This window comes from Dasypus novemcinctus, chromosome 30, assembly GCF_030445035.2.
Source record: "Dasypus novemcinctus isolate mDasNov1 chromosome 30, mDasNov1.1.hap2, whole genome shotgun sequence".
Taxonomy (NCBI): domain Eukaryota; kingdom Metazoa; phylum Chordata; class Mammalia; order Cingulata; family Dasypodidae; genus Dasypus; species Dasypus novemcinctus.
Window position 1 is genome coordinate 31,928,388 of NC_080702.1, and position 22,532 is coordinate 31,950,919.

Genomic DNA, 22,532 nt, shown 5'->3' on the forward strand with positions numbered 1-22,532 from the left:
ATGTTTTTGATGTGGAAATTTAATTATAATCCAAATATATGGATGGATGCATAGTAAAGGCACAAACTGAAAAGCAAATTCTTGAATAATAGTAAATAACTTGATCAGTGTTATTAAAATGTTGTCTCACTGACGTTTGTTTTATGAAAAAGGATAAAATTGATTGCTTTCTATGCTAGAAATATACTGCTTTTACTATTTACTCTGTTTTCCTTGCTTCTGTAGAGTAAGGTTGTCACAAGGTATAAAAGTTTTAATATTTATTTTGATTCAGAGTTGAGGTTTTATTATATATGGAATCTTTTAAATGTCAGCCAAAAATGAATGAAAATGTGAAAATTATGGGGTTTTTTTATTTGCTTAAGTTTTTGACTTTAAAAAATTTATAACAATGGCAGTTGGCATTTGTTAGATGTGTGAAATGCTGACAAATGTCACAGTGATGCTTTTATTTTATAGATTATTACTATAATTAGGTTAGTCACTACCACAAGTGAGTCATTTCTTTAAATGTGCATTTTAAAATGAATGGCTTTTACAGATTCATCATAATAAATTTTAAAGCTACATGTAAAAAAAGGGAATTGATGTGGGAGAGGGAGGTGATACCTGGGAATCCCTCAGGGGATCCTTTTGAATTAAATTTTCTGTAATATAAAATCTCTTTTTAAAAAAGTTCATTATATTAAAAAATTAAAGAAAATAATAAATAGTCATCCTTTTGACTGCTGTTTCAGGAAGTTAGTTTTGCCTGTTTTTAAATATTATTTGCATTGAAATATACAATAAACATTCGTTTGTGCCTGGCTTCTTTGCTCCACAGTATTCCTGAGAGGAGATTCATTCATTTTGTTCCAAACATTAGTATTTTGAACTTTTTCATGCCTGTGTGCTATTCCATTGTCGTATTATGCCATAATTTATATATCTGTTCTTCTGTTGGTAACATTTGGGTTGTTTTCAGTTTTGGACATTAGGAATAATGCTGCTCATAACATTCTCAAACATATCCATTTTCTTGGGTCCGTACCCATAGCAGAAATTCTGAGTAAGAGTGCATTAATGTGTTAAACTTTAGTAAATTCTACCAGACAGCTTCCCACGGTATTTCTATATATATATATCCTCTCATCCACAATTTATAAGAGTCCCATTCCTTCTATTCCTCACTAGTACTTGGTGTTGTCAATTCTTTTAATTCTTGCCATTCAGTTACAAATGACACTGGAGCAACCTTAACAGGAATAATGTTTATTATATTTTAAACTGAAGGTATATCTTTCAAAGGGGAAGCATGCTGAAAAGTGTTTTATTCCATGTTTAAAAAGATACTTGAGTGCTGAAGATTATATACACAGACTCTCTGGTCTTTTATAATGTTTTCCTACTATGTGAAGAATTCCCAGAATTTAACATCGCAAATGTTCAAGGGAATTTACATAATTGAAAATTCATTAAATTTGATATTTTTATATTTAAATCATAATTTAAAAATTCAAAGCAAGTAAGAAATCCCACAATAAAATATCTGTACTCACTTCTTAAAATAGATAAAAAGCTAAAATCTGACAATACCAATTGATCTTGAGGATGTGGAGCAATACAATTTGCATTCATCGCTAGTGAGAACACAAAATTTTGCAGCCATAAGACACTTCAGCATTTTCTTGTACAAATAAAGATAGTATTTTTATATTATTTATGAATTCCAAAAATACATATTTTTGATATTACTTATGAATTTCAAAAATACACATTGGGTTGTGTTTATAAAATGGTCAATTCCTCTGGGCATATTAGATTGTATTAAATTCAGAGGTTTAACTTTTAATTAAATCAAGATCAGGGCTTATCTGAGCATGTCAATAGGGCATGCAGGGTTCAGTTCCCACCCCCTTGGTTGGGGTAAAATAGACTTTCACATGGTAGTAAATACATGGTGAAGGAGAACACAGAATAAACACAGAGGAAGAAAAACAGCTCATCAGACAGGATCTTTTGATCCCCTGAAGAAAGATGAGCCTGATAGTGTGCAGTCGACCTTGTGAAGAGAATAGAGCAGCCCAGGAAGAAATGAGCCCCAGGAAGAGAGACAAGCTTTTTGCCAATTTACACCTTAGTTCAGAAGAAATTGGAGCCATGGAGCCTTAAGAGGAAGGAGGAAGGTTGAACCCTTTCAGAAAATGCATGTCAATTTGTCAACATGTGGCAACAGACTTTGGATAAGAAAATACTTTTACAGTACCTTGAGTTGGATTATTTAGACCCTGGTAATTGTTCAGCTTCTACCCCAAATAAATACACTTTATAAATGCCAACAGATTTCTGGTACCTTGCATCAGCACCCCTTTGGCTGACTAATACACCATACAATCCATCAATTGTGCTTCTAGGCATATATATGAAAATTTATGTTTGTACAAAAACACACAATTGTTTATAGTAGCTATATTTGTAATTTCCAAATCAGAAAGCAATGAAGAGGTTGTTCAACAGGATAGAAGGTAAATTCACTGTACTACATCTAAAAATGGAACATTATTGAGATAAAATGAAATGTTCTTTCCAAAACAAATATATATATTTGATGAATCTTAAATGGTTATTGCTAATTAAAAGAAACCAGTTATAAAATGCTGCATATGCTGATATCAATTATATCATTTTCTGGATATGGCAAAACATTAGGATAATAGAATATTCACTACTTGCTTGAGTAGAGAGTAAGGTTGAATAAATAGAAGCACAGGGTGCTTTATAGAATAATGAATCTATCCTGCTTGATATTGTAAAAGTAGATGCATGTTATTATACATTTGTCAAAATGTATTTAACTTGACAACACAACCAGTAAACCTTACATATGCAAATAAAAATTAATTAAAAGGTCAAGGGAATCTCAGAGAGAATAAACTTTTTGTAAATCTGACTATATAAAAAAAAGTGTAATTTGTCCCAACAGAGGGGACCGAGGGCAAAGGTGCTGAAAAATAATATTGGTTATGAATGGAACCCGTAAAATGAAGTCAAAAGAAATTGTGCATATGTAGTGTACTCTAGTTGATAAATTAGCATTCCACCGAGTATGGATTAACAGTACTAATGCTTCTATACATGTCCACTAAAATCAAGATATCCATAGTCAGATGGCAGTTAAGGGAATATTTTTCTCACTGTAAAGTGGGAGCTTACAGATAAGCAAGAAGAAGAGGTCAAAATGTTCTATGAGATAATGGATTAGAGGTAGACAAATCAGTATGAACTCATGTGTAGGGGAATACAGATACAGAAGGTTTTATATATACATATTACTAGATATGAGCATGTACAAATCTGAGTATACACACATATATTTCATATACACTCCACAGAGAGGGCATAGAGGCTGCAGTAGCAAGGAGCACAGACAGTGCCCAGACTTTGGAATTTAAAACCACTCTCCATTAAACGTCTTCTTAGAGAAATTGTTGTTTCTAGGAAAAAAATATGAAAGAAGCACCTGGTATATTTTGTAGTATCAAAAAGTAAATTGGTGCTAAAATTAACCTCCCAATGATGGGGTTATTGTACAGAGAAATAAGGTAAACTGGAAAAAGATTCGATGGATAAGTAGAGCAAATTGCAAAACAGCAATAAAAATAGTATTGTATCACACACCAAAGTTTGAAATATGTCATGAGTCAATCCTGATATAACTAAATTATACATAACAAGAGACATATCTCTTAAACAGAAGATTTCAATAACTTATATAGATATTGCTCTCTCAAGGACATGGAGAATAAATCCCCAATCTGAAGTGCAGGCTTCAACTAGTGGCTTCTTTGCAAAGATGATATATGGAAAGGCTTAGAAATAAGGAACTTTACACTGAGGGTACTTCAAAACACTGTTGATCAACATAAACATCAACAATGATAAGTCGTACTGGTAAGTTGCACCTTGGTTATGATGTGATGAAATGGAACTTTATCTCTGGTGTCTTCCTCAAAAAACTTCAGAACATCAGAAAATTATAATTGAGAGATACTTTATAATACCTCTGACCTCCACTCCTCAAAAGTATCCAGGACTTCAAAAATGAGGAGTACTTGAGAAGCTGTCTGAATCACAAAGAGATTAAGAATTTATGACAGGTAAGTACAAGAGATTATTTTGGATGGGTGATGTTAAGAAGAGGGGAAAGAGAGTAAGAAGTTCTCAGAAGCTATTTCTAAAATCCTTGCAATTTTTCTGTAAATCTAACACTGTTTTAATGTAAATTTATTATGAAGTAAAAATATTAGTGAAATACAAAATCTTAGAGACATCAAATTTCAAGATTCAATCCAGATACAATTAAATGAGTTGTACAAGAATAGCACATTGCTCTAAGTGTCACATTCTTCATCAATTGAATCATAACAGTAACATTGATTTCATAAAGTAATTGAAATAATTAAATAAAATAATGAATATATAATGTCAAGCATTGTGCCTAATATCAAAATCCACTATTTTAAACATTATGATTCAATCACACACAGATTCACTCCCCACACCTTTCCCAAATCCACTGTGCAACTTTTCATCCCTCATCATCAGCGTGGGGTCTTAACAAGAGTGAGAGTCACATTGGCCCAGAGTGAACTTATCTCAGGTCAAAATTTTTCATGATCATCACATATCTATAGACCAGCACTAACTCTCCAATTACTCCAAACATAAATGTCTATCTTGTGGACAAAACACAAGGATCTCTATTATCTGGCTGCTGCCAACCTGGCCAGGCTCATTTTCCCCTTTTGCATCCCTGCCCCTCATTTTTCATCCAAACTCAAGAACTATTTTAAAACCTCACCAGATCTTGTACATATTGTATTGTTACATTGATTAAACATTTGGGTCCCTATTGCACCTTCTTGGTTTACTTCTACTGCTTTCTCATTCTGGAATTACTCCAAATCCTCCCTCAAAGCACAGTACAAACATTAGCTCCCTTGTTAAGACTTCACTAGCCTCCACGGGATGAGACCATACCTTTCGATCCATTACACCAGAATTTCAGAGCCATTTCTAGTTATTGGATATACTCATTTCTATGTCAGTTACCCCATTTGGATACAATCTCTTTAATATGAAGAACAAAATCTTATCCATTTCTTTATTCCAAAAAATATTTAGAGCATTTTATGAAATAATTGATTACTAAACATTTGTTGAATTGACGAAAGGAAAAAAATGAATGAAGGGGAAGCAGCTGTGGCTCGATCAGTTGGGCTCCCATCTATAATGTGGGGGGCCCTGGGTTTGCATCCCAGGGCCTCTTTGTGAAGGCAGGTTTACCTGCACACCACACAGCAGAGAGCCACCTGGCCAGCAGAGCACTTGCTCAGCAAGGTGACACAACAAGAACAAAAAAGGGAGACAAGCAAAAGCACAGAGGATTGTGCAGTGAATGGACAGAGAGCAGACATCAAGGAAGCTGAATGGCGGGAGAAAAAAATTAAATAAATATTGACACAGAAGAACACATAGCAAATGGACACAGAGAGCAGATAGTATACAAAAACAACAAGGGGGGGGATATTAAAAACAAAGAAAGAATGTAATGAAACGGATACTTTCAACAATTGTAGAGAAAGTAGAATGAGTGAATCAAGGTAAAAATGCTGCTGAGAGAGGGACAAACCAAGACTGAGAGCTAAGGCTAGAGGAGGCAACTTGGTAAAAAGAGATATTTAGTGTATCCACTATCTATTTTCACTATGACATTTTAATTGGGTCTGTGCATGTTAAGTTTTCCTTATGAGCATTTTCTGTTCATACCCTTAAAGTTACTAGAAAAAAATGGGAACACGGACCCAAAATACATTCCCCCAGCACCTGTGAAATTCTGTAACTCACCCTGAAATTATCAAGGTATGGTCTGAGTTCACAAATGTAGATTCTTTCATGAATTATGAATGAAGTTGGCAGTTCTGCTCCCAGGAAGAAAAGAGAGATGGAATCACTCACGAGGTCTCTAGAAAACAAATTGTGTTTTTGCTTCACCAGAGATTAGAAAAATATATTTGATATAGAGAATGGGGAATCTTTTAGAGTTTACAAGCAATTAGGGATTCCATTCCCAAAAGGCACATTAGTGAAATATTCTTTTGTCTTAATATTCCCTATGATATTTAGTTATCTGGAGAGAGGAAAGAAAATTGCAATGAAACCTTTTGAAATTTTGAACTATTTGACAGCTTTGGAGCTCCATTTCCTCTCTTATTCCAGTGAACACCTGCTTCCGAGGAGAAGATCACACCTCTTTAGGTCAGTCTCTACTTTTGCCAGGTTTCCCAAAATGATTACTCTATTTCTGTTTCTGGAGAAAGATTCTGGATAGACTAAAATTTCTTATGTCTCCAAGTTGTCTCCTCTGGGCTTTGGGCTCATACATGGAACCACCATCTCACAAGAGGGTTTCCTCTTGTCCCAGTGCTTCCTTCTATCCCATAATTAGCAATTTCTGTTCAACTCACACAATGAATTGTTTTCTCAGTCATTCAATGAATATTCATTCAACAATATGATATGGTAAAGCCTCATCTACTATCTGGTAATGAAGAGAAGGATAAGGTACTGTGTTTCCCTGCAAGCAGTTCAGAGTCTAAACAAGCCAAGAGAGAAGTGTGCAAATATCACACCCTAAGGGGTTACAGTGGTCCTGGTGAATTTTACTTCTTTATGAATGAAGGTTGGGTTTTATATTTCTTCCCTTATGCTCCTGGGATTTTGATAGGGATTACATTTAATTTAGAGATCGCTCTAAGTATTATTGTCATGTTTTTTAAAAAAAAGTTTTATTCACACACCATATATTCCTTCCATAGTGTACAATCTGTGACTGTTTAATCACATAGTTTTGCATTCATCACCACAATAAATTTTAGAATATTTTCAGTAATACAAAAAGAAAAATACCCTATCCCTTATAATGCCATATTAATGATCCTTAATATTGTTATGGTACCTTTGTTACAACTAATAAAAATATTAAAATACTACTATTACCTATGGTTGGATTTTTTGTATGTGTATTTTTAAAGAAGTTTTGATTTCATAAAAGTTACACTAAAAAAAACAACCAGATAAGTCTCAACTGTCCATCTACTCCCCCTCCCACACTTCTCCATATTAACATTATCTTTCATTAATGTGGTACATTTGTTACAATTGATGAACACATATAGCAGCATTGTCACTAAATGTAGACTATAGTTTATATTATAGATTTACTCTGCTCCACACAATTTTGTGGGTTATGACAAAATATATAATGACCTGTATCTATCAATGTCATGCAGGACAATCTAGTGTCCCAAAATGCCCCAAAGCTACACCTTTTATTCCATCCCATTCCCATCAGAATCTGTGGTGGCCACTGCCATTACATCAATGATAAAAGTTCATCCTTTACTAGAATAGTAATAAGTGTATAATAGAATAATACCAAGTCTACTTTAGACCATTGTACATTACCCAAACTTGAGGATATTGGGATAGTGATACCCACTCTTTCTAATTTAGCAGGCGCTTAGGTCCCATGGGAGAGATGGATGGAACTATCTTGCTTGCAGTTGTTGACAATCTGTGATTCTTTAAATGGACATTTTCCCTCATCATCTCCTCTTTAGTTTTCCTGGATGAATTCTGTGAACTGTTTAGTAGTATTACAACTCTGCTGAGATTCAGGGCTCACCTGGCACATGAAAAGACCAAAGTTTTAAGTCTTTGGGACCTATATTTAACAAATGTAATGCTTATTAAAAGATCAAATAACAGGGGTAGAAAAACCATGTGTATGGAAACTATAAATGTGTCAAAGCCTGTTACACTGGGGATCATAAATTCCAGAGTAAGGCCAACTGAGATGGTGCTGAATTCTTGTGTTTGCCTGTACTGTTTTTAGGGTCCGGATATCTAAAGCACTCAGGAATCCTGCTAATTGAGACACTGTTTTCTCTGGCAGCTGAAGAGATCCTGTTAAGACATGAATAAGTGGAATCTATGAGTGATCTGCTGACTCATATTGAAAACTCTTAGCCATAAAAATTTAATTGTCCTGAACATTTCACACATTTGCCCAAGGTGTCTTTCATGGAGAATATGGGAAAGACCTATAATTTCTCTGTGACATTTCTTTATTGTGAATTTTGTTTGAAAATAAAGTTTTAAAAAAGGCACTGGACAAATATAAGGAAGAAATTGTTACCATACATATAATGCAACAAATCTTACCATGATGAAAAACAGTGTCTAAAAATTGTTATTTCAATTTTTTAAATTCTTTTATTTCATTTATTTTTTAAAATATTTCATTTTCTTTTAAATTTTATATGTCTTTTATTGGCTTTGTTTTTGGTGGGGATTTGGATCACAGAAGTGTCACATATGTGGCAGGGGAGGATCACTAATAGGGGTTGTTGTTAATTGAGGGATATATGGAAGTGTGCAACTGTGGCATGCCTCTAATGCATATCAATATGTCCCAGTGTTCAAGGCTCATTGTCTTGGTGACTGGAGACCCAAGTATTAATCAAAAAAATATTGAATTCCCACCCTGGGGAGTATTGCTACATTCTTTAATAAAAGTTCAAGCATTCCATGAATACAAGGGCAGTGCCTAGTGAAAGAAGACCTACCATTTTTCCTCGAGCATGCTACTGATGATTGTAATTTTGAACTTTTTCTGGTGAAACTGAAACTTAACCTAGTATTAGAAAATGCCTAAGAGTTACCTATTCAAAACATTCATTTTGCTCAAATGTGGCCTCCTTGTAAGACATACTTAGTGTATAAATGCACTACCTCCCCCAACCCATGGTGTAGAACTCGACTCCAAGAGATGGGCCTCCATGGTACTCAGGGATTAATACCAAGTGCTGAAGAATATTGGCATCGTAATAATTTCGAATTTTCCTGTCCATAATCACAGGTTGTCTTTCCATTTATTTAGGGATTGTTGTTTTTTTTTAATTTCTTGTAGGACTATTTTGTAGTTTTCAGTGTTTAAGTCTTCCATTTCTTTAGGTAAAATAATTCCTAGTTATTTTGTTTGTTTAAATATTATTGTGAATTTTTTAAAAATTTCTATTTGGGAATATTATTTGCTAGTGAATATAATAAAACTCATTCTTGTGTGTTAATCTCATAGCTTGCATTTGGTTATATTTACTTATGAGCTCTAGAAATTTCCTTGGGGAAATTTGGTTACTTTCTATATAAAGGATAATGTCATTACTGAATTCAGATTATTTAATTCTTCCTGACTAATTTAGATGCTTTTTTAAAAGGTTTATTGCATAATTTCTTTGACAGGTACTTCCCTACAATACTGTGTAGCAAGAGTAAAAGCAGGCATGCTTGTCTTGTTGTAGTACTCATGGGGAAATTTTTCAATCTTTCAGCATTGAGTGTAGAATTAGGTGTATATATATATACACATTTGTTTATATGTTTGTGTGTATATATATATAATATAAATATATATATTTATATGTCTTTTAGCATGTTGAGGACTTTACCCAGCATTCTTATTTTTTCTGAGCATTTTTATCATGAAAGTTCATTGGATTCTGTCTAATGCAATTTCTGAGTGAATAGAGATTTTCAAGTGATTTTTCCCTTGATTATGCTATTTGTTCTACTCTACTCTTTGATTTTATTATGTTGAAAACCCTTGTAGCCTGGGACAAATATTATTTGGTCATGGAGGACAATTATTTCAATATTCTGTTGTATTCAATACACTAGGTTTTTTTTTGTTTACGGCTTTTGCATCTATTTTAATAAAATAAATTGGTCTTTGATTTTCATTCCTTGTTAAGTCTTTAGGTAGTTTTTGTATCGCATTAGCATTACCCTCACAGAATGAGTTTGGAAGATATCTTTTGTCTTAAATTTGGAAGTGTTTGAGAAATACTGGAATTAATTCTTCTTTGAATGTTTGATAGAATTCAACTTTGAAGCTGCATGGTATTGAAATTCATTTCATTGGGAGTTTTTGATTATTGATTGAATGTCTTAATTTTTTATAATTCTGTGGAGGTCTTCTATTTCTTCTTGAGTCAATTTACTTAAGGTGTGTGCTTCTAGGAATTTGTCAATTAATTGTAGATTATCTAAATAATTGACATACAGTTTTTCATAGTATTCAACCATAATTGTTTTAATATCTGCAATATCTAACAATGACCCCTATTTCATTTTATATTTTGTAATTCACATATTCTTATTCTTTTCTTTTTAGTTTATCTAAACCTTTGTGATTTTATCTTTTCCAAGAATTTTTAATTTCATTAGACCCACCAATTTTATTTCCATTTTCTGTTTCATTTTTTTCCACTCAAATGAATCTTATTTTCTTCCTTCTACTACTTTTAAATTCTGGTTGTCCTTCTTTTTATGGTTCCCACAGATGTGTAGAAAGAGAATTGATTGTGATCTTTCATTTCTAATATATGTTTTCATACCTATACATTTCCCTTCATCTTTTAAATTCATCCCTAATCTGGCTGGACACAAGGAATTCATTAAGCTGCAAAAAAAAAAAAAAAATAGAGAAATTCCAGAACAGAGGATTTTAAATGACAGCTGCAGTTTTGACAAACTATCAACATTGAGGAGCCTGAGGATCTACATTTTTACAGTAGGCTCATATGATGATGAAATCCAAAATTCTCATAAGTGGAACCTCAGAAAACTACAGTCCGATGTGTGGATAAAGCAAAATCAGAGTCTGATCCTGTGGATAAATAAATTACAAAATATGATGAAATTAAAGCTTTGTAAAATAATGTAAAGTGAATACTAGATCACATTTTTTTTTTCAAAATTTGACACTAAATCTGAGCAATTACTAATCTCAAAATGCCATTCTGATTTTACAGTTGAAGTGATGGCTCTGGAGTAGTCTGATGAACAATGCATTAGACTTTTTCTAGCTCACTGAGAAAACAGGTTTATGAAAATGTATTGATATTATTTACTAATATTTAGGAATAACCCTTGAGAAAGACTACAGCTGGCAGTGGAAAAATACCTATATTTCATTTTGAATCAATTTTATTGAAACATATTCATAAACCATACAATCCATCTAACATGCTTACAATCAAAAGCATTTGGTATAATTACAGAGTTGTGTATTCATCACATCAATCAATGTTACAGAATTTTCATTATCCAAAAAAGAGAGGAAAAAAACAAATAATTACTAGTAGTAACGATTTTATTATACAAGACAGAAGATTCTGTCTTCAACAAGGAATACAATCAGAGAGGTTAAATGATTTTAAAGAAATTAAGAAATTACTTTAAATAGTGGTGATTTGATGTGCAAAATTTAAAGAGAATTCTAGAAATTAGGCACGTAGCACACTATCTTTCTATGTACAAATAAAAGTACCTAGATTTAGATTCCCCAGGTTCAACTTCTGTTAATTATGAGAAAACTTCTAAACTTGACACAAAATATGATTTTATACAGATAATGTATCTCAGGTGGTAAGATTTTTTAAGGACTGCTTTTTGTCCTCTTTTCTGAGACTATAGATTAAGGGGTTCAGCATTGGAGTCACCACTGTGTACATCACCAAGGCTATTGCATTACACCTTGAGTTTTGGGTAGCAGCAGAAGTGCTAACATAAACTCCAAGACATGTACCATAAAACAAGGTCATAACTGATAGATGAGACCCACAAGTGGAAACTACTTTATACTTGCCCCCAGATGATGACATTTTCAAAATAGAGGATACAGCCTTAGAGTAGGAGAAAAGGATCCCAGGAAGTGGAATATTACTCAGAATTCCAGCATCAAAATGCATCACTATGTCTCTGAAGAAGTTGTCAGAGCAAGCAAGTCAAATTATCTGATTAATTTCACAAAAGAAGTGAGACATTTCCAACTCTGTAGAAAAAGACAATTGCAAAACCATTTAATCACATAGAAAAGAAAGCAAAACACTCAATAACCAGGATACAAGTAGTAGGAGGTTACTGATCTGAAAGTTCATGTTGACCATGTAGTGCAGGGGGTGACAAATGGCCATAAAGTGGTCATAGGCCATCACAGTAAAGAGATAATTATCTAATATTCCAAAAGGATAAAGAAACAAATTCTAACTGAGACAGCTTTCATAAGTTATGGTTTTGATCTCTGTCTGGGCGTTCAGCAACATCTTCGGAACAATGGTGGAGGTAAAACATATCTGTAAAAGAGGTTGGAGAAGAAGTACATGGGTTTGTGGAGGTGGGAGTCAGTGATGATGGCCAGGATTATGAGTAGGTTCCCAATGAAGCTGACCAGATACATGGACAGGAACATCCCAAATAGCAGTGACTGGATTTTCATATCATTTGAGAGCCCCAAAAGGATAAATTCTGAAATGTGTGTTTGGTTTTCCATTTCATTTACTTGATGCATCTGCTGGAAAAGAGATAAAACAAATTCAAATTTAGTCCTAAGAATCTATCACCTGATTAAATTAAATGCTATGGTGAGTAAACACATTATATTAATTTCTTCTTATATAGGCATAGATCTAGTGCCTCTTATCTGAAAACACCAGGGAAACCAATCATCCTGCTTCTATTTTTTAAATGATGTGCTAGGGAGTGAACCCTGAACTCATACTTGCAAAGCAGGTGTTTACCTGCTCCCCATTCCTGCTTCCCCTTGATGCTATTTCTGACTAGCCATGCAAGTATATAATTGGAGAGATTTTCTCTATCAACACTTTTTGCTGCAAATTCTTAAGAATTTATTTTATACAAAAAAATGATAAACTCTCATTTTGTACCTTGTGATGAAATTATGGAAGAGGTTATTGTTGATTCTAGCACAATTCTGAATTTAACTTGTGTTAAAATATTATACACTTGGTAATAGATAAAATGGGATAATTTTAGTTGTATATAGGTTTCTATAATGAAATGTTTTAAATAAATAATTAGAAATACTATCTTTTAAAATATGTAAGTCACAATATAGTAAAATGAAATGTCTTTCCAACTTGATCTGTACATTCAATTCAATCCAGTTATAAATACAAGCAAGTTATTTGAGGACATTGAAACAATAATTATAAAGTTTATATGAAAAGGCAAAGAAAACCACTAGAAAGCCAATATAATACTAAAGAAAAAGATCAAAGTTGTAAGACCTATTCCACCTGCCATATTTAGATAACCAAAACAAGACTGAAGAAGAACAAAGTTGTAGGACTACAGTAACTGATTTCAAGACTTATTTGAAAATTTAATAATCTAGCACTGTGATATTGTTGAAAAGAACACAAAAACTAATATTAGAGAAGAATCCAGAAATAGATCCACAGAAATGCATTCAAGTGGCATGAGACAAAGGGAAAAGATCAATTCATTGGTGAAAGTGTGGTCTTTTCAAAAATTTGTTCTGGAACAATGGGATGCACACATGCAAACAGAAATGGAAGTTAGACAGAGATTGTATACATTTAAGAAAAGATAAGTCTACTTGAACCACACACTTACTAATAAAATGCAAAGTTTAAAACTTCTGGAAAAATATGAGAAAATCAAGAGGCCAATTGTTTGGCAATGAGTGTTTAGATACAGCACCCAAAGCATGATCCATGGCAGAAGATAATTTCTAAGTTTTACATTATTAAACATAAAAATAAAAATCTGCTCAGTAAATGGCATTGAAAATACAGTCCAAGCCTTGGGGAAAATATTTGCAAAACACATAGCCAATAAATTATCTGTATTCAAAAATACAAAGAACTCTTAGCATCCAACAATAAGAAGGCAAATAACCAATGTAAAAACAAGCAAAAATCTGAACAGAATCCTGACCAAAAATATATGCAGAAGTCAATAAAGCATATGTAAAAAGAACTACAAAAGACAAGCATAAATCTCAAATAATTGCTGCTAAAGAAGCCAGTCTAAAATACTGTATTTGTAAGATATCAGCATATTTTATGACCTTCGGGATAAAGCAAAACAACAGGGACAATGGAATGATTGCCAGGGGATTAGAGGGAGTGCAGGTGAACTGAATAGGTCAATGCAGGGAATTTTTAGAAAGGTGAAGCTATTCTGCATTATACTGAAATCGTAGGCACACAAAATTATGCATTTGCCAAAGCCCTTTGAACTAGACAACACAAAGGAGGAACATTAATGTATGGAAGTAAAAATACATTTGCAAGATATACAAAGAATTCAAAAATGACCTAACTGTATTACAAATATATGAAATACCCTCTCTGACTGTTATGGAGGGAAAGTTGATGAAATAGTCATATCAGATATGAACAGGGTTTATAAAATGAAGTCAATGGGCACTGTGCACAAGCACTGTATTCTAGTTGATAATGTTATATCCCACCAATTTATGGTTCACAATTCTTACATTGTTTAGATGTCAGCCTTTCCAACTTGATCTATATATTCAACTCAATTACAATTTCTCATTAAGCTATTTTTGTAGATATTGACAAAAGTATTCTAAGGTTTTATGAAAAGGCAAAAGACATAGAGTAGCCAACACAATACTGAACAAGATCAACATTGGAGGATCACATAATGTTAAATTTAGACTTTGGGTAGTGTTAATGTTTCAATATTGGCTCATCAATTGAAATAAATATACACAATAATGAAAATGGTAATAATAAAGGAAATCATGTGGAGGGATATATGGAAACTTCCAATACTTTCAGTGTAATTTTTTTTTTTAAAGATTTATTTATTTATTTAATTCCACCCCCTCCCCCGGTTGTCTGTTCTCTGTGTCTATTTGCTGCATCTTGTTTCTTTGTCCGCTTCTGTTGTCGTCAGCGGCACGGGAAGTGTGGGCCGCGCCATTCCTGGGCAGGCCGCACATTCTCTCACGCTGGGAGGCTCTCCTTACGGGGCGCACTCCTTGCGCGTGGGGCTCCCCTACGCTGGGGACACCCCTGCGTGGCAGGGCACACCTTGCGCGCATCAGCACTGCGCGTGGGCCAGCTCCACACAGGTCAAGGAGGCCCGGGGTTTGAACCGCGGACCTCCCATGTGGTAGACGGACGCCCTAACCACTGGGCCAAGTCCGTTTCCCGTAATTTCTATAAATCTAAAATTTCCTTAAACGTGAAGTCTATTATTATTCAAAAAAGATTTGCTATAAATCTACTAAATCAAGATAACATTCTACTGATGATAGCATAGACACTTGAGTAATGAAACAGAGGAGAGAACCCAAAAATAAAAATAGACACACAAAAATAAAGTCAACTTATCTCAGGGATAGGAGCAAAGGTAAATGAATGGAGAAAAGACAGTGTTTCCAAAAAGTGGTGCTAGAACAATAAGCTGCACATGTATTTAAAAATGAAGCATACATATTTTACCCCATTCACAAAACTTTAAATCATATTCTTAAATATAAAATGAAAAACTAAAAATCTTCTAAAAAAAGCCATAGAACACTTAAAGAGCTTTGGATAGGCAAAGGCTTTTTAACCAAACACCAAAAAAAAATAAAAATGAGGCATGATCCATTAAAGAAAAACACATTACATGTGGGATTTATTTAAAAATTAGCTCAGAAAAAACACTGTTAAGGGAATTGAAAGGCAAGTCACCAAAATGAGAGAAAATGCTTGCCAAACACATATCTAATAAAGTAGTTGAATCCAAAACATACTAAAAACCTTAAAATTCAACAGTAAGAAAGAATCCAATTAAAAATGAATGAAATATATGAACAAAACCTCACCAAAGGAGATATACACACATAAAACAAGTATATGGAAAGTTTTTAACTCAAACCATCATTCAGGAATTGCAAATAACAACATTGTGATACTACTATGCACCTATTAGAATGGTTAAAATATATATAAAACTGCCAATACCAATTACCAGAGAGAATGAGGAGCAATACAAATTCTCATTTTGCTTTGGGAATACAAAATAGCACAGGCACTGTGGAAGACAGCATGGCAATTTCTTTCAGGGACACCCAAGAGCCAGAGTTCAAAGAATTTAACAACCAATAAGTAATTAGTATTAGATCATAAACTAAAGTATAAAATAAAAGTGCATGAGTCATAATGATAATAATGAATGATTGGATAGACGAATGAAAGAATGAAAAGCATCTCCCATGATACTTTTAATAATTTGTGTCAATATTCTCCTCTTAAGAAGTCAGTTCATTAACTCCATTAACACCTCACTCCTCAATTTTCTACTGCATATAGTGACTTGCTTACACAGTGTACAGCATGAAAAAGAGGGAGAAAGTAAATTTACAGTGGATAAACCTAACAAAATCTATCTCAGCCATGCAAAGTTAGCATAAGCAAGGATAGGTCACATTAAGATACATACACACACACACACATCCTTGAAATGATTTATGAAAATATCACTTTAACTCTGTGTTCTTCCTCCCAAAATCTATACCTCCTGTATAGTCCCTGAGAGAAAACTTAGACAAACCAAAACAAAGAGACATTTTAAAAAGTACCCTATAAACCAGACAGTCTACCCTGGCCAGCTAACAGGGAGGTGAAGAAGGTCAACCATCACACCAGGGAGCCAAGAATACCTACAACTGAAAGCAGGAGAATTGCATCCATCATCCATGTGAGACATAAGCCCCCTCTTGATATAGAGGGGGAGTGGAAATAGCCATCCCAGGGTCCACAGGCTGGAGGAATGGAATATGGATTGGAGTGGATTTACTGATATTCTACTATGGAACTATTTTGATTAGTAGTGGAAGTAATTGTAACATTGATGTGGAGAAAGTGGCCATGGTAGCTGCTGCTAGTAGGGAGAAGGAAGAGGAGATGTGATGTGGAGGCACTTTCAGGAATTGGAGCTGTCCTGGGTGGTACTGCAGGGACAGATGCTGGACATTGTATGTCCTGCCATAGCCCCACTGGGTGGACTTGGAGAGAGTGTCAGCTACAATGTAAAGCAGTATCCATGTGGTGCAGCAGTACTCTGAAATATAATCACCAAGTGCAATGAACATGCCATGATGATGAAGGAGGTGGTTGATGTGGGAGGAGTGTGGAGAGGGGGTGGGGGGTATATGGCAACCTCATATTTTTTTAATGTAACATTTTTAGAAAAAGAGAAAGGAATAGGTAAAAATAAATAAATAAATAAATAAAGTCCATATTTTTGGTTAAAAAAAAGTAGCCTAGCAATCTTCTCAAAATTATCGTGGTCATCAATACAAAGAAAACTTGAGAAACTGTCGCAGACAAGAGAAACCTAAAGAGAAATGACCCCCTAATCTAATGGGGCCTACTGGGTGGGAGATATTCATAATGTGGGAAACTTTCTGTATATAGCTTCACAAATTTTATGTAGCGTAACACTATTCAAAATACATTTTATTAAAAATTTAATATGTTGGTTAAATGCAAATACGTTGGAAGCAACAAACTGTATGCTTGACTCCAGACTCCACTAAATGCCTCAGACAAACAATAGCATTCCTCTGAGTCAAATTATTGAACTATAAATTCTAAATATGGTTACCAATTTCATATAGTTAAATGAGAGAGCAAATATGAAATGTACAGGATTGTGTTTAATTTTAATGAGTGAATATTTTTATGAATTTTGGTGTAATCGCTCACAGATTTATTCCTAACCTCTCCATTCCCACTCTTTTAAACTTTTTAAATTGAAGTTTATCTTTCATACATGAACATAAAAAGTAAATATATAATAAAATTTGTGAACCTACAAAAGAAACATGTATATCAATATAGAGGGCTCCCATAAAATTGTGAAACAATTTTTACAAACCATGGAAAAACATTGTCAAAACATGACTACTGTTAATAGCTATTGCCCATTTCTTACATTGGGTGTGTTTTTCTCCAAGCCCACACCACACAATTATTATCACCCTGTACTAGTATTATATATATGTTATATTTCAGGAGTGACTTTCTCATATTTGATCTGTTAACCATAGTCAGTAATCCACTACTAGATTCCCTGTGATATATAGCCCCCTGATTTGTAAAATTCATCTAAAGCATACCCTTAATGGCTCTCAGTTTCATCAGAGTTGTGAAGCCATCACCTCAGTCAATTTTAGAATGTTTTCATTACTCCAAAAGGAAAAATTCCATAACCTTTATAGTTCCCTATTAATGTCCTTTAGAATTAATAAAATATCTTCTTTGACACTCATGGAAAAATATTGCAATATTACTGATAAATATTGTCCTTCAATTACATTAGTTGTAACTTTCCTGTATATCACATATTCTTAGCAATTCGTGAAAGAAAAACATTCTTATACTATTAACCACTTCTACTATGCTACTTCCACACCTCTGCATCTCTCTATGACTTGGACAACATTCACCCAGAGTGAACTTTCCATGGGTCTAGTCTGATCATAGACTTCACCTGCAGTAAAACCTTCAATGAATTTCCACTACTTTCAGAATTATTATCAATTCTTTTGCCTAAATGTAAAGTTCCCTATTATTTGGCTGCTGTTTACCTGGCTAAGCTGATGTAACACTTTTCATTCCCTGACCACTATTGTTGTTCATGTGTAAAGAAATGTGATTTTCTAAGCACAGTTTATGTTTAATTTGACTGCCAATAGTCTCTCCTTCTTCCTCTTGCCCAATATCCATGCAAAAGAACTTCAAATCCTCTTTTAAGATTTGATACAATGATAAGAGAACCTGGGGAGCTTTCACTAAACTCTTCAGGAAAAGTAATAAATTTTATGAAACACTTCACTAGGATTGCTGTACCAAATAAAGATCTTGCAGCGCCCTGTTAAAATGTGAGTCCTTTAAAAAGAAGGAACAATGTCTTACCATTTGTTCATTCCCAGAATATAATTTAGTAATGTATTTAAATGTTGCTAAATAATTGTATGTTGCCTGACTGAAAGAACAAATGATGGAATGAGATTAAACATATATTGCCATAAGTGAGAGCCAAGAACAGACTGAGGAGATGGGAGAATGAATAGTTTTTTGTACTCAGAATCTCGCTCCAGAGTCAGCGACTTCCACTTGGAAGAAGTTTGTCATTAAACTCTCCTTAACTTTCTTTCCATGTTGCTGCCATCAAAAAAGAGGTCCTTGACACCAAACCACATCTCCCAAAACTTGAAAAGATTCTGTGACTCACCCATTAATTATCACGGAAACATCACAATCTCAGTGACACAATTTCTTCTTTGGATTATGAATAAAGTTGGAAGCTCTTCCCTTAGGAATGACAAGGAGATGGAGGCATTCATGAGCACTTGGGAAGATGCAATTTTGTTTTAACATCACCGAGACTATTAATAAAGTTGTGAGGTGGTGTTGGGGAAGTATTTACTGTTTCTGTCGTTTAGGATCCAGAGTCTTATGATCTTCATTAATGAAATAGCCTTTGATCTCTAACCCCTACCACACAGCTTTCTGGAACTAGGAAAGAGAAACAGAATGCAAATGTATGCCAATTTTGACGCATGGAAGTATTCTTTGGCACTCCGTTTATATAATTTATCCCATTGGACTTCTGGACTTCTTCCTCCTAGGAGATGTCAACTTTTTTTGGTTTTGGTCTCCCATTTCAGTTACTCCATAATAATTTCTCTGGTCAATTCTAGGGTGCATTATCTTCTTCAAAGAGTTAAAGAACATAAAATATGGATTAGAGTGTCCTTACTGGTATTCTACTAGAGAACTATTGTGACTACTTATGGAAAAAAAACTATAGCATTGATGTGGAGAAAAGTGGCCATGATAGTTCCCAAGGGCAGGCATAGGGAAGAAGAGATGTGATGTGGGGGAATTTTCAGGACACAGAGTTGTCCTAAGTGATATTATAGGGACAAATTCTGGGCATTATATATCCTGCCCTAGCCCGCTGAAACTACTGGGGGAGACTGTATACTACAATATAAACTGTAATCCATACAGTGCAGCAGTGTTCCAAAATGTATTCAACAAATGCAATGTATATGCCACAAAGATGAAAGAAGTTGTTGATGTTTGTGAAGGAGGGGTATGGTGTGTTGGGTATATGGAAACCTCTTATATTTTTTAATGTAACATTTTTTTTTATCTATGTATCTCAAAAAAAACACTAAATTTAAAAAGAAATAAGGAACATAGTTGGTTATAATTTCTTAAGGTAAAAATGTTTTATGCAAATACTCATGGGCCCAAAAAAAAAACCCTCATCATTTCACAACTGTATTTTTATCATGGTTTACTTCCATATAGTTTGAATGATGGATCTTAACAGTAAAATTCACCCATGTGAAGAGGACATAGGGTGTGAGGATTGAAGTATAGATTCAGAGGCATGGTCTCTGGTTATGTATGTAGATCTAGAGGTCTCACGGGTACAGTGATAACACATCAACTTATTATGTTTCCTTTGTGAAGAAGCAGGCTCACACATAAAACTCAAAGTTTATTTCATAACATCACATACCATGTAACATAATATTTATATATTTAAAATATTATATCAATAGTTTTAAAGGTGACTTGATAATCCACACTGGTGATAGAGGTGAATTATTGTTTACAGTAAAGGGTATATGCCCATTTGTTGAGGTCTGCATTATGAATGAGAAGTACAAACACCTGTGTTTCCATATTACCTAGAAAATCAGTCAAGTTAGCTATACTGGGAGAAGAGAGGTTAAATTTTTCTGAGAAGAAGGCATCTAAGTCATGATCCAAAGGAAGTAGAGATGATATCCACATGGACATGATATGAAACTTATGAAAATTTGGCAGAACCATCCCTCCTGGATTAATTTCTCATCCTTTTGTGAATATAGGCAAGATATGCTTTCTATAGGCATGCCAAGAATAAAAATGGTGACACAATTTTTATTTCTCTGTACCTAGCAAAGTGACTGGTACATTTCAACTGCACAATACATGTATTTTAAATGAACCAGTAGGTGAACCATCCAATTGCTTCCAATTCCTTAAGAGTTCAGTTTTCTATGGAGCACAGACCATGATGTAAGTGTCCTTGTTGGAGAGGCATGGGGAAATTGTATCCCATGGAGAGAGGCTTGCCCTGACTCTGATATTTTGAAGGAAACTTTATGACTGAAATCCAGAATTCACTTTTCTTCCATAGCCATGTAATATCGATGTAAGTTAAACCTACCTGAAAACTCTGTGGGCTGAGAAGAACATTGGTGAAGCCTACTCCAGAGCTTTGTTTCAATGTACTTAATTTTTTTGCATATTAATAAATTTTATTATTTTTAAAGATACATTGATCATACAAAATGTTACATTAAAAATATAATAGGATCCCATGTACCCCCACTCTCCACACCCTGAACCCTCCCACATGACCAACTCCTTCATCAGTGTGTCACACTCATTTCATTTGATCAATACATTTTGGATCACTGTTACACTGCATGGATTACAGTTTACACTGTAGTTTACAGTCTCTTGCCGTCCATTCAGTGGGTTATAGCAGAATATAGAATCTACTGTATCTGTTCCCACAATATCATTCAGGACAATGCCAAGTCCTGAAAATGACTCATGTCAATGTAATTTAAAGTCCCAACCCTGACGGATACCCGGTAACTGTAAATGGTTTGTATCCTGTACTTCTTTTATCTTCTGAATTTTACTTGTTCATTTGTTAATTTTCACCATTTTACACTTTAATAAATATACGGCCCTTGTGCATTGCTTGTAGGAAGGCAAAATGGTGCCAATGCCTTAGAACACATTTTGGCAGTTCCTCAGAAAGTTAAACATAAAACTGCCATATGACTCTGCATTTCTAATCCTACAAATAAACATCAAAAAATTGAAAACAGGTGCTTAAACATAAACATCTGCAGGAATGTTCATAGCAGCACTATTTAAAGTAGTCAAAAGGTGAAACCACCAAATACCCACCAACTGAAAAATGAATAAACAAAATGCATTATATGCATAGTATCCAGTCATATAAATAAATTTACCACAGACTAGAATCAACTTAAAGGCATTCTACCATAATTTGTTTGTGATTATAGTAATGGAAGATGTTATATCATTGATGTGGAGGCAGTGTCAACTGGAAGTTCTGAGTTCAGGAAAAGGGAAAACCAGTGTAAACGAGGGCATATTTGGGACTTGAGAATTGTCCTGAATGGCATTGCAATGAGAGATACAGGCCATCATATATCTTGCCATAATCTACATAATAGTGTGGGAGAGAAGATAACGTACAAACTAAATTATAGTTCATGCTGAGTGGCAATGCACCAACATGTGTACATCAATTTCAATGAATGTACCACACTAATGAAAGATGTTAATGTGGGTAATTGTGGGGATTGTGGGGATCAGTGCATATGGGAATTCCCTGCATTTTATATGTAATATTTATGTTATGCAAATATCTTTTAAAAATAAATATATTTGAAAAAAGAAATGAAGCCCTGACACATGCTGCAACATGGAGGATACTTGAAAGTATGGTAGGTGAAAAAAGCCAGA

At 34.1% G+C, this 22,532-nt stretch overlaps 1 pseudogene; it reads right to left on the reverse strand.

The window, feature by feature from the left end:
- Window positions 1-11,525: 11,525 nt before the first annotated feature.
- Window positions 11,526-22,532, reverse strand: part of LOC139437880 (olfactory receptor 7A10-like) — a 39,645-nt pseudogene continuing 28,638 nt past the window's right edge.